General features: G+C 38.6%; 1 protein-coding gene across 1 annotated transcript in view; it reads left to right on the top strand.

Annotated features, from left to right (window-relative positions):
* Nucleotides 1-8,924: 8,924 nt before the first annotated feature.
* LOC114143633 (leucine-rich repeat-containing protein 4C-like) overlaps nucleotides 8,925-12,529 on the top strand; it is a 49,252-nt gene continuing 45,647 nt past the window's right edge. The window contains exon 1 of the mRNA XM_028015862.1: nucleotides 8,925-9,944. The gene's annotated coding sequence lies outside the window, so the exon portion shown is untranslated. The remainder of the gene's footprint in view (nucleotides 9,945-12,529) is intronic.

Here is a 12,529-nt window from a genome sequence, read left to right on the forward strand (position 1 = left end):
TTGTAAATGCAATTATAATTTGAAACTGCTTTTTGTATTCACTACAAAAATAGAAAAATAAAGACCTGGTTTTGCCTTGTTTGCTTTTATTGATTGCGAAACCTTCCTAGAATAGCTAGTTAAAGTTCAGTAAATCTGACCAATTTTCATAGCTTGTCTTGGTCCAAATCTCAACATATTTGGGATTCGGGACCTTTTGCAATTTTTGAAGTTAAAGTCAATGTCAGTAAATGTCTTGAACCATAGAGACCAAGTCAAGATGCATAAATAAAGGACAGGGAAGGGAAGTATTACTACTTCAAAGTTTGCTCCTGAGTGGGCTTTTCCTGTCTTTTGGGGCATAGGTAGCATGCTCTTCTTCATGCTAATAATGCAGTCCATCAGCCTGTCTTTAATGGAATTTAGGCCATACGTGACAGGAATATCTTACTCCTCAAAGTCACGCTGTCAGTAGCATAGACTGCTCAATAGTTGCTCAGGCAAAGATGTGAAAAGTCAAGCACACCCAGCCTTTGCTCTCTGCATGAGTTTCATCTTCTGCAAATCTGTCTTTTTTGGGGGCGGCCATTTTAATATTCAAACCAAGCAGAGTGAACAAGTGCAGAGGGACAGCGGCCATTTGAATAATTGAAGAGGCTCCGTAGTGCCAGAGGAGCCACTCTCTTTTTCTCTCTCTAACCATATTTTCCCCCTTCTATCTTTTTTTCCCAGCTTCTTGAAGTTTGTCCCAGAAAGCAGTCTGGGACATGTGCTTCAACAGCAGCTGATCCAAGGATCCCAATGGGTAGATGGGGAACGATAGAAAAGAAGAAATAAGAAGGATAGATGTCTTTTACATAGACAGGAATATACAGGCCAAATATATTTTGACAGAAAAGTGGCTATGGACCAAAATGATGGATAAAAAGACTCAACTAAAGTCGTCTCTGCCCATAATTTGTTAAACACTTTCACTTAGCTTTTCCCAACTGTGCCCTTCAATTTGTTTGACAGACTTTATACCCATAATGTCTAAATAAATCACGGAGAGAAAGCTCTTCCTCCCAAAAGACTGTAAAAGGCATACATTCATTTTAAATTCCCAATGCTTTATCTGCCTTTTATCACATCTGTCCAGCACCAGCCTTGGATTTCCAATTATGTTAGTGCATCAGATACAGTAGACTACCTTACCTTTCAGGTCATATTTCACTTTTTGGCACTTTGCAATTAAAATAAATACTTCCAGGTGTATCTGATAGCAAACATAATTGGAATGCAGTCTAGTAGAAAATCATTGCTGTTGAAAACTATTTGACCTTGCGCCACATAAAGTGAATTTTTCAGTTTTTTGCAAAAGTGTGGTCCGTCAGAATCCACGCATTTCTGTTTCCTTACCCTTACATCACTTCTCTGTTTTCCACTACCATGAAATTACAAATTAACATTTGTTTTCTTCAAAATATAAGGTTGCTAATTGTCACAGGCAAAACAAATGTCCCTCTTCCTTCTTTGTCATCAATGACAAACTGTTAAAAAAACCCATAAAGCCAGGTCAGCCTTGTAGGCTTAACCATAGGAAGTGTCAGAATGAGCTCATCTGTGAAAAGAGCAGTGAATTCCCTGAAGAATTCATGGTGAGTGATTCTGGGTGCTCAAGAGGATTGTTGCATCAAACCAAACTCTTCTCCTGCCTTCCTGTTGGTTTCCCACTGTAATTTTGGGTTACATGTAGTTTACACGTAAACACTGAAACTCACATTTTAAAAGACAGCTTTGGCCTCATCCCTCATCACTGAAATGTTGTAAACAAGGCACTGCAATTTTTCAAACCTACACACAACCACTTCAATGTATAGGTTGTTAGAATCAAATGCATCTGACATAAGATATTTTTCATTTGTGTGAACAGGAATTGCAGATTTTCTATGTGCAATTCCTGATTATATGTGCTTTTCCTGACATCCTTTGATGTTTTTGTGTTGAAGCAGCTTGAGGTGAGAAAATAATGTAGTGGTCTCATTAACTTAATGCTTTAACACAAACACGAGGCTCATAAAGATCATTCCTACAGTACAATAAAACACAACTGCAACAAACAGCATGCAGTCAGATTCAATTCAAGTGTTTTTCTTTTTCTGTTGTTTTTTAACACAAGTGTATACATTGTATAATTTTTTTTCAGATGCATAAACTGACTAATTACCCAGCATGTAGTTTTGATGTGTATATAAATATATAAATATGTGTTGTAAGTTACCAGTGAAATAGCTAAATGGATGAAATACTATATGTAACACTCTCAACCTAAATTATAATACTGCTAAATAGCACTTGCGAATGCAGGAGGTTTTTTAGCTTTGTTTTGTATCGGTTAGTCAATCACTTGATGTGGATGACATTATTTTGGTCTTTGACAGCAAAGTAAAAAATCTTAGTGTCTTTTGGAATATTCCCAGAATTAGCAATAGCCTGTTCAGGAGTGATGCTGAAAAAGACTTGTCCTGGCATTTCTTCCTTCAAGGCCGGACTACTGTAATTATTTACTATCAGGAAGTCCACAAAATACAGTTAAAAGCCTTCAGCTGATGTAAAATGCTGCAGCAAGAGTTTTGGTATAAATGAAAAAGATTGATCATATTTTTCTTACTTTAGCTTCCTTTCACTGCCTCACTGTTAAAGCCAGGAGATAATTGAAGATTCTCCTTCTCACATATAAACACCTTAATAATCAAGCTCCATCAAACATCAGAGATCTGATTGTTCAATATGTTCCTAACAGAGCACTTTGCTCTCAGACTTCAGGTTTACTGGTTGTTCCTATAATTTCTAAAAGTAGAACGAGAGGCGGGTCTTTCAGATTTCAGGCTCCTCTCCTGTGGAATCAGCTCCCAGTTTCAGTCCGTGAGGTAGACACCCTGTCTATTTTTAAGACTAGGCTTAAAACTTTCCTTTCTGATAAAGCTCATAGATAAGACAGCGATGTTTGCCCAGTTGAGTGGGGGAGTAGGAGGCAGTATGAGTGTACAGCCCGATCCACTGGGAGGAGAAAACAGTCTGAAAAGACAGTGCTCCCTGGCTCTGCCTCTCTCACGCCTCAATCTAAGGATTTTGGTTATCCTGATCTATCTCTTTTGTTAGGCTGCAATAGGCTCAGACTGCTGAGGAACAGACTGACCACATTCTCCAGTTTCTTCGTGTATTACTCTCCAACTTACATTATTTACCGTTCAACTTTATGGTTTTTCTCAGATTTTTTTCTCTCCACAGAAGCTGCACCTGGTCTGCCATTCTGTTTTGGCTGAGGTGCCTTCTTGGAGGAGGGCATCGCCTGAGATACTGCTGCCAGCAATTAGATGTTCTCCCTCTCCTGCTATTAACTTTTTACTTTTCATTAACATAGAAATTTCTTCTGCATCAGTTCTTCTGTTTCTTTTTTTGTATCTGCTCTGTCTTCTCAACTCCCCAGTCGGTCATGGCAGATGGCCGCTCATACTCAACTAGGTTCTGCTGGAGGTTTCTTCCTCTTGTTAACAACACAGTTTATTTAGAAAGCCAAGGAATTTGAAAAATATACTACAGCTTAATATATTCCAGTATTTTTGAATCTGAAGTATCCATTCTTTTCTTAGTGCCTTTGAAAGTAGACAGTTTCATATCATCCATGATAGGGCATACATATTCTATGCAGGCGTGTTTGAAGAAATTCTTTTTAAAAATGTGAAGGAAGGCACAACTCATCCAAGCAATTCCCAGCGTTGCTTTTAGAAAGAAAGCAACAGTAACAGAAGCTTTCATGTACCCTTTAGAGCCAAAATGCTGATATGCCCTTTGAAATAAATATAAGTGCTTAAATTCACTGCTGCTGAATTGTTTCAAATAAGTCCTAGTAAGACAAAGGATGTGTTTATATTGCCCTTGAATGGAAGCATTCTAATGAGGACATACATATTTGATGCAGTAAATGGTTTGGCGTTGATTTGATTGAACGGATCTGCTGAGGTTTTAGTTTGTAAAAAAAAAAAAACAACAGTGCTTGCTACCCTCCCCCTCGTTCCCTCCCACTTTTATTTTTAAATTTCCTCCTTGGGAGATCCGGGATTTAAAATTCATATTTCTTCAAAGCATAAATAAAATGCTGAGAACTGAAAGTGCAGCATATCATGTGTATAATTGGTGTTTGTACAGGAGAGGCAATGTTTTTTTTCCGCTTATGTAACATTACCTCATAAATGTACTGCTCTGCAGGAAAGATGGTTTGATTTAAGGTCAGTTATGAATGAACCTAATACAAAAATCTACAAGGACCAGCTGAGTGCACCTACATGCAGTGCAAATTACCTCATGAGTGAGCTCAGTTTACTCAGCTTCTTAATTTGTTTTTTTTAAATACTTGGAAATGCTTTTGACAAGCTTTGTTTTTAATTATGTGTGTGAAAAAAACACAGACTTCTATAAAAAATAACTAACATGAAAGTGAGGGAGCTGTTTTTATGTTTAAATAACAACTTTAACTTCAGAAAGTGGTTGAGATTTCTTTTGAAGTGGTGCTCTGGAAAGTCAATCATCAGTCTTTTTTTCATGCAGTCAATAGATGTCTGAAATATCTGTTAGGGGAAACATAAATGAGGGCTCAATGGAGCTATTTCTTTAGGTAAATTAATTCAGTTTGGTTTATTTATATAGCTATCATTCACAACACATGTTATCTCAAGGTACTTTACAAAAAAAGTAAATTCAGAGAGATTCCACATCAAGTGGAATCAGGTACTTCAAGTACTTTCAAACTTGATCCTAGTTATTTATTAAACAATGTTGTCAAGTTTGATTTATTTTTCAAAATGTTTTCTATCTAATAAAACCAGAAGATTGCATTGTGACTTTCATTCACTCTTCTTGGATGTGCATGCAGCTGCAGTGGGAAGTCAATTGCATTGTGTCTTTGAGTTTGCAGCAATCCTTCAGACAGAAAATATAAGGAACTATAAGATACCTGATGTATGATGGAGCTTGATTTTTAAGGGCTTTATATGTGAGAAGGAGAATTTTAAATGTTATTCTGGATTTAACAGCAATGTTGGGAAGCTACATTAAAATAATATGTCACTTTTTAATTTTCATCAGACCTCTTTCTGCAGCTCTTCCTTCTACTTAGCCATCACTTTTATATTTAATGGCTCTTTACATGGACATCCAAGGCTAGTTATGCTGAAGACTGGCATGGGCTGTTAAAATGGGTACAGGTCTATGTGAAGCACATTGCAAAACAAAATCTGCCAATGAGTAGCTATTCAATGCAAACGTGCATTGAACAGCAGCCTACATATAATATATCAAGACCCAAAAGGGTCTTCAAACTGTAATGTACGTAACCACTTGATAGTTCAGTGACATTGGTGTAAAGGTTTCAAAAAACATCATCCTTATGAGTCACTATAAATTTTTGCCAGAATTAAATGATAAATGAAGGGACATATTTAAAATTGATCCCAGTCTGAGTAGCTCTCCAGTGATAACTACCCTCTCTACAAATACATAACCACAGAATTATGAAAGGATGTCAATGAGATGCTAGGATGATATTTCCTCCTTGAGTCATCAGCTGTACAGATTGCACAACTCTCTAGAATCACATTCAAATGAAAGATATTTCTTGTAGGGCTAAATCAATTATCTGAATAGTAAAGGAGTAAAAAACAACACATAATTCATTAGCAATTATTTGTGAATATCAATTAACCATATAAGTAACAGTTAGCCTTGCTGGTGCAGAAACTGTTAGGATGGTGTTGTTTAGTATGCTAGCTACTAATCCACCTAATCTACATGACAGTTGGAAGTAAAGCTACTCCAAGATGAACATGTTGAGTCACAATTATTGTATTTAAGTTGAATCTGTTGCATCATTTTATCCATTTAATTGATTAGATTTATAATTAAGTCGATACTTTTTTTCTTTTTTTACTTTGTATTGCCATTAGTGTCATCTACATGACAGTTGGAAGTAAACTGATAAATTCTTGCTCATGAGGAAGGATAGATAGAAAGTTAATAACTAATTTTGATACGGTGTCTTACAGTTGGAAGTAAACTGCAAACTGAATTTGAATTCAGATTGAAATAAATTGAATTAATTTGAATTTTAGCTGAACTGGATTCTTAGGGATTTTGAAATAAGATTTAAGATCTGTTGCAGATTTCCGTTGTTTTTGGTTTTGGTTATAGTTCTATGTTTCCAATCAGAAAAAAAGTGTTATTGTAAGATCAATATAATCTGATCTTACAAAAAAAGAAAAAAAAAACAACTCAGAATTGAAACGGGAAAAACCATTAAAACCAACCATGCCCTACACAATAAAGTAACATTTTCAATAACTCACACTGATTTGATCACTGTCAGACCAGCAGAATAAAAAAAATCACTGAATGTGATGCAAGAAAAAAAATGTCAAGAAGTGATATCATGCCATTAAATAAAAAAGATTCAGCAATAAAAATCATACAAAGTGAATAGTATGCACAAATGGTTAACGGATTACATGACCATTTGGTTGAGAGAGTCCGGTTGAGTTAAAATATACTTGGGTCTTGCAGCAGGTTAATGATCAAAAACACACCAGCAAGTTCACTTTAAAAAGACTTAACATTCAAATAAATAAAGGTTTTGGGCAGTTCTACACAAAATCCATCCATCCATTTTCTTTACACTCTTGTCTCTAGTGGGGTTAGGAGGGATGCTGGTGCCTATCTCCAGCTAGACATTTCAGGCGAGAGGCGGGGTTCACCCTGGACAGGTCACCAGCCCATCGCAGGGCTTCTACACAAAATCTAGAATTAAATTAAATATAGACCCTGTAACATGACTTTAAATAGCTTCTTCATGTTCAGGAAGCCCCAAATGTGGCTGTATATGAAAAATTCTAAAGAGTAAAAAATGGGACAAAATTTCTCACAGCAGGATAAAAAAGTCACAACCACTCACAGCAAATGACTGAGAGCAGCTGTCACTGCCAAGGATGGCAAAACCAGTTGTTAGGTGGCAATTACTTCCTCCTACAGGTTCAGTTTGCCTTGGATAATTTATTTTTTCCTTTAATGGATCAAATCTGAATTTGAAAACAACTTTTTGTATTTACCTGGATGGTCTATTTCTGACATCATCATTTGTCTGATGATTGGAAACATTTTAGTGTGGCAAAAGAGCTAAAACAGAGAAGATCTGTATATGGGGCAAAATGTTCACTGAACTCTATAAACATGTATGAGAAAAGAACCTGTTTCCGAAATGCTTTGAGGTATTATTTGTAGTAATTTGGCTCTATACAAATAAAATGATTTCAATTGAATGTTGCAAAATTTGTTTTCAGAGATAAAATTCTGTCTGATATTCCTTAATGTTTTCTTCAGCCACCAGCATGATCAGCAAGAGGATGGTGTTCATGTCTGACAGTCCTTGATTGTTATTTTAGCAATACCTGTTACTCTACTTGTTTTAACACTGTTTCCAGTTTCTAATATATTTTGGCTCAAACTGTTTTTAATGGATGCATTTTATAACAAAACACTTTTAAAACATGATCCCACTTCACTCATCATAGATGAGGAATCTGAAACAAAGAAAACAACACAGATGGGGGCAGCAGATAAAAATGCTTCAAAACAAATCCATAGTTATTGAATCTGCTGTCTGATACAGTTTTACAATTAGTAATAAGTGAGTTAGAATATATCTTCTAACTGATGCCAGTTGTTGGCAAGCTGGTTATGTTTTGCATAAGAATGCCAAACGACCAAACCCCATACCAAGCACATTAAATAACAATGCAGCAGGTGCATCATGGAGTCCAAGGATCACAGATCTAATCAGACTTGTAGTTTTAATTAAAAATGACTAATTAATCTTTTCAAGACAGGCATCATGTCTGGAAGCCACTGAGTATGGATAGACAGGGGATCAGTTTTGCATTTCAACAGTGTGGAACAACTGAAAAGAGTGTAAGGACATCTGACCGTTAGATGTATTTTTCTGTTTTAATTTTTTTTTTTAAATGGAAGGCTAACTCCCTTGTATGGTGAAGATGTGCAAAAACTCCCACTCATCTGTCTTTTAAATTCTTAGGTGATCAGAAACATTATGACAGGTAAAAATTAATCTTTCTCTTTTTCCCAGTTGAATTATGGGCCTTATTGGCCTCACAGTCCAGGAGGTGTTCTAACACATGACTGATTTTTGCTTCATTATGTCTGCTAATGAGACAGGCTGTTCTCAGTTCAAATGAAACCTCACTCACTTCTCTCTATCTTCAATTCACTTAAGCTCACCTTCAGGGCAACGCCAACATGTGTGCCTGGGTGCTCTTTGCAGTGGGTGAGTTTTCTCCCTTTGTTATGTGTTTTTTTCCTCCTCTGTCTCAAAGCAGATTTCAGCCCAAATGTGTTGCATGAGATATTTGTAATTAAAAGCAACCATGTTTAATGAAAAACGGCAGCGGAGGTTATGTAATGGGCTCATAGCCTGAAACTAAAGATATAAAATGATAGATATTTCTGATTTTGGTGGGCACAAGCATCTGTCAGTGCTTAACGCGGAGGACTGACAATACCCCTACATGTTGAGTGGGAATTTATTTGAGGACGGTGACTGTGGAGATAGTCCGTTTTAGATGACTGAATAGAGAATAACGCCTGTAGGTGGCAACCATACCTCATCGACAACTGAATCGCACGCGCACGCGCACTCCAGGTACACACAGGCGCATTTCCAACCCCATCAGATCCGTGGTTTATACATTAACGCTATTGATCCCCGATAATTAATGACTGCTGTGTGATTTAAATGGGCAGCGAGACGGGAAGCCAAAGTGGTCAAAGTTAAAGTGGTCCCTGGGCAATAAGGGGACCAGCGTGCACGCCAACACATGCGCAACAGACACACACGCTAGTGAGTCACAAGCGCGCACGGCAGATCTGCGCCCGGAGACGATTTGAGCGCGCTCGCTATTCAAGTCATGGACGGCAGCGAGCTGGGGGACCATTAGGAGCCGCTGGCAAAAAGCCGCTTTATTCGCAACACACGGACGTTGCAGCCTAAACAGCGCGGACTGGACCCACGCTGCCTGACAAGCGGAATTATCACCAATGTGATCAATAAATCGAACGGCTTTGGCAGGGGGGGGGGATTGAAAAATCTCACCCCGTACAATCTTCCCCATTTTACTTGACAGAAACGCTGTGTGCCATATGCTCTGCGAATTTCAGAGCAGCCTATGGCAAGCCATTTGTCCTGATGCGGAGCGTCTGATGGTTGCAGTGGGACGGCTATCCTCAATTTTATCCAATAGGCATTCTAAGGTTTTTCTGTGTTGGAGGCTTTTTTTTTTCATCTCTCGCTGCGCTGACCTTATTCACAAGGCTTTAAATAGGTAAACGTTGACTGTCATGCAGTAATGAACATCTGACTTGGGAAAGCCATTGACAGACAGGTTTTTCTTTTCACTTTATTTTTTGTGTGTCTGTTTTTCTTTTGGCAAAATTTTATTTTGTGGATTCGCCTGGGAGGCTTTTTTAGGGTGAGAAGCGGCCTGTATACGGACTTCACTCCCCCCTTTTTAAAAAAAAAAAAAAAACAACAAAAAAACAACAACAAAAAAAACTCTGCAGGATTTTCCTCCTCCTCGGTCCAGAGGAATACCTTCAAGTCCGGGAGGCTACTGCTTCTCCTCTGTGGGTTTAGAATGGTGACCGCACCGCAGATGAACGCAACTCTCAGAGTGTTTGGCGTTTTTCGCAGGCGAGCATCTTGACTTGTGATCGAGAGAGACGCGGACTGCAGCAGCCTCCAGCCCCCCTTTTCACATGGAGATTTGTGTCTCGGTGGTACTGCAAATCTTGAAAACGTGGACGGGGGCCCTGATGAATTTTCCTGCTCTGCTCTCGCCCTCGAGTTCTTTTATTCGAAAAAATGCGTAAGTATTTCATTCAGATTTGCTCCGTTTATCCCCTTTTTCGGTTGTTCGGAACTATCTACCATCGCCACTTAAGCTCCCGATTGGCGCTTAGCTTGTCCATTTACATGCCAAGAAATATACTTTTTGCGTCTTAATTCTGTCTGTGTAGAAATGTTCAAAAATCTGTCGCATTCTCTCTCAACGTTGAGCTTTGTTTTGTGCTTCAATGGCTGTGACTGACATATAGACATGTAACGATAAAGAAAAGGAGATTTGAGAGGTAACTGATGCAACAAATTCCCTCTTTGAGCGCTTTATAGAGACCGTGAGTCTGTATTAGTCCCTGTTGCCAGTAGGACATTACTGATAGAAAAAGGCCTACGTCATATGGTAATTCAAATTCAGTTCAGGTATTCTCAGCATACACGTTTGCAGCAAAAGGGGCGCCGGATTGGCCAGGTGAACTGGCTGGTCCATGTGAAGGGCGCTGTGAGTTTGAAGAGCAGAGAATCATGTTTTAAACAAACAAACAAACAAAAAAAAAAATCTTCTCCCGCATCATCCCAAATTTCATTGTGTCTTATCTTGTTTTGTCCTTCTGCGTCCTGACCGTGTAGCGAAAACAAAAACCTTAGTCAAGCCACCCATGGGTAATGCACCTCAAGCAAAAAAAAAAAAAAGAAAAAAAAGAAAGCTACCCCCCCCAAACGCCCACCCCTCCCTACCACAGCTTGAGAAGGTTACCCACAAGTACAGGTTGCTTTTTGAAATGTAAAATGTCAAGTCCTAGAATTGTTGCTTTGGCAATGCTGCCTTAAAGAAAAGAAAAAAAAAAATCTATGTGGGAGCTGTCCATCAGTGTGTGGTGCTGAAAATGCTTTGCTTGAAGTGGCTTGAAGAGAGTCCTGCATTTAGAGCTCTGACATTGCAACTGAAATTGCTGCTGCAGCCAAAAGCTTTCCACTTAAACCGTAACCGACTGATCCTCAAGTGTGCCCTACCATATTCACATCTGGCGATTTTACGGCCAGCCTGTAAAATGAAGGACACGCTCTGAGTGAGGAGGGCTGGTTACCACGATATTTGCATGCATGTATGAGCACAGCTGACACAATCTGCAGTATCTCCATTTAAAGCTGGTTTAATTGCCTCTTTGGGAACTGAATTGTGAGGTGAGTTTTTTGTGTATTTAGGCAAATGAGTCTGCCAGGGCTTTAGATTATTACCCATGTGAACATTTATAATTTAGAATGACAGAAAACACAAATTGTTTGCCATTTGGGGCCTGAAGATGCTTCATATCTTGTTATTACATGTGTCACAATTTATTTTGTACCCTATTCGTACAGATAGGCTATAGGATTTGTTCAGTGAGGTTTTCTTTTTAACAGTCTACTGACGGATTTTCAGTTAGATGAATTAGAAGTGCTAACACTAGGACCACACACCTGTTAGTCTCTCAGTAGGACAATTGGCCACCTGAGGAGCCACACTGAGCTCCTAAATGTTCTTGGGGGGGAAAAAATGAAGTTCGCTGAAGGGTTGTGTGCCAGCCGAGTTTCTGAAATAAGCGTTGTGTTCTGCTTGGTTGAGAATTTTCAGCCATTAAGTGTGGAAAACATGAGTTCTGAGCTTATGCAGCAGCAACGGCGGTTCTTGTCACGGCCTTTGAGTTTGCGAGTTTATCACCTTGTTAAATTGTTCAGTCATCAGGAGAGAAACAGCAGAACACAAGGAATGTGATCGCCCTGACAAACGCTGTGGAGGTTTGGCATTTACCTGCCTGCCAAGCAACTGAATGGAGACAAACCACACTAGGGCTGCTCACTACAGCAGCCCCGACAAAAGCCCTCACTGTGGGAAATGAGCACTTGGGTGAATGAATTTCTCTTCATGCGTGACACACATGTAGTCAACCACTGGTAGAGAACAGGGTGAACGGTGACTCATCTATCCAAGGTTTTTTTCTGTGTCTGAACATGGTTTTAGTTCTTGTATTACTACTCAGGCAAAAAGGGTAATTTATGATTTCTGCAGTAACATTCCTCCATAAATTTCTTGTGATATGCTCTATCTTTACTCCTGTGACACATAGTGTGACACATTTGTCTAATCTATTTTTTCTTGCTTTTTGGAAAACAACATGAAACCTTGTTATTTATGCTGTCATCACTCAACACCATTATATGTGTTAGAGTCTTCAACTAAGTGTATTTTAACAATCAGCCCTCTTTTGATATTGCTTCTTTTTTAAACAGAGCCACAGGAGTCTAAATAATGAGCAACTGGGTCTGCCCAGGGTTTTCACACTCAACGCTAAGCCTGCTGGGATGTTAATCATCAAGTAATATTTAGGGCTGGTTGCTCACATGTGCAATTTTCTTTGTTCAGATGTTGAATAAAGACTCATGCAAATAACAATTCTTTGCTAAATCCGCCCAAGATCCTCATGTTATAGGGTCAATGACATTAAGTTAAAGACAGATTGCATGTGTTGCAGCCAAGTCTCAGTCTAATTTTAGTTTGACATTTTCAAAAAAAAAAAAAAAAGAAGAAGAAAGTCTGATGATTGTACTTGCTCAGTGCCTGGTAGTGATGGTTTT

Source organism: Xiphophorus couchianus, chromosome 4 (assembly GCF_001444195.1).
Source record: "Xiphophorus couchianus chromosome 4, X_couchianus-1.0, whole genome shotgun sequence".
NCBI classification, from domain to species: Eukaryota; Metazoa; Chordata; class Actinopteri; order Cyprinodontiformes; family Poeciliidae; genus Xiphophorus; species Xiphophorus couchianus.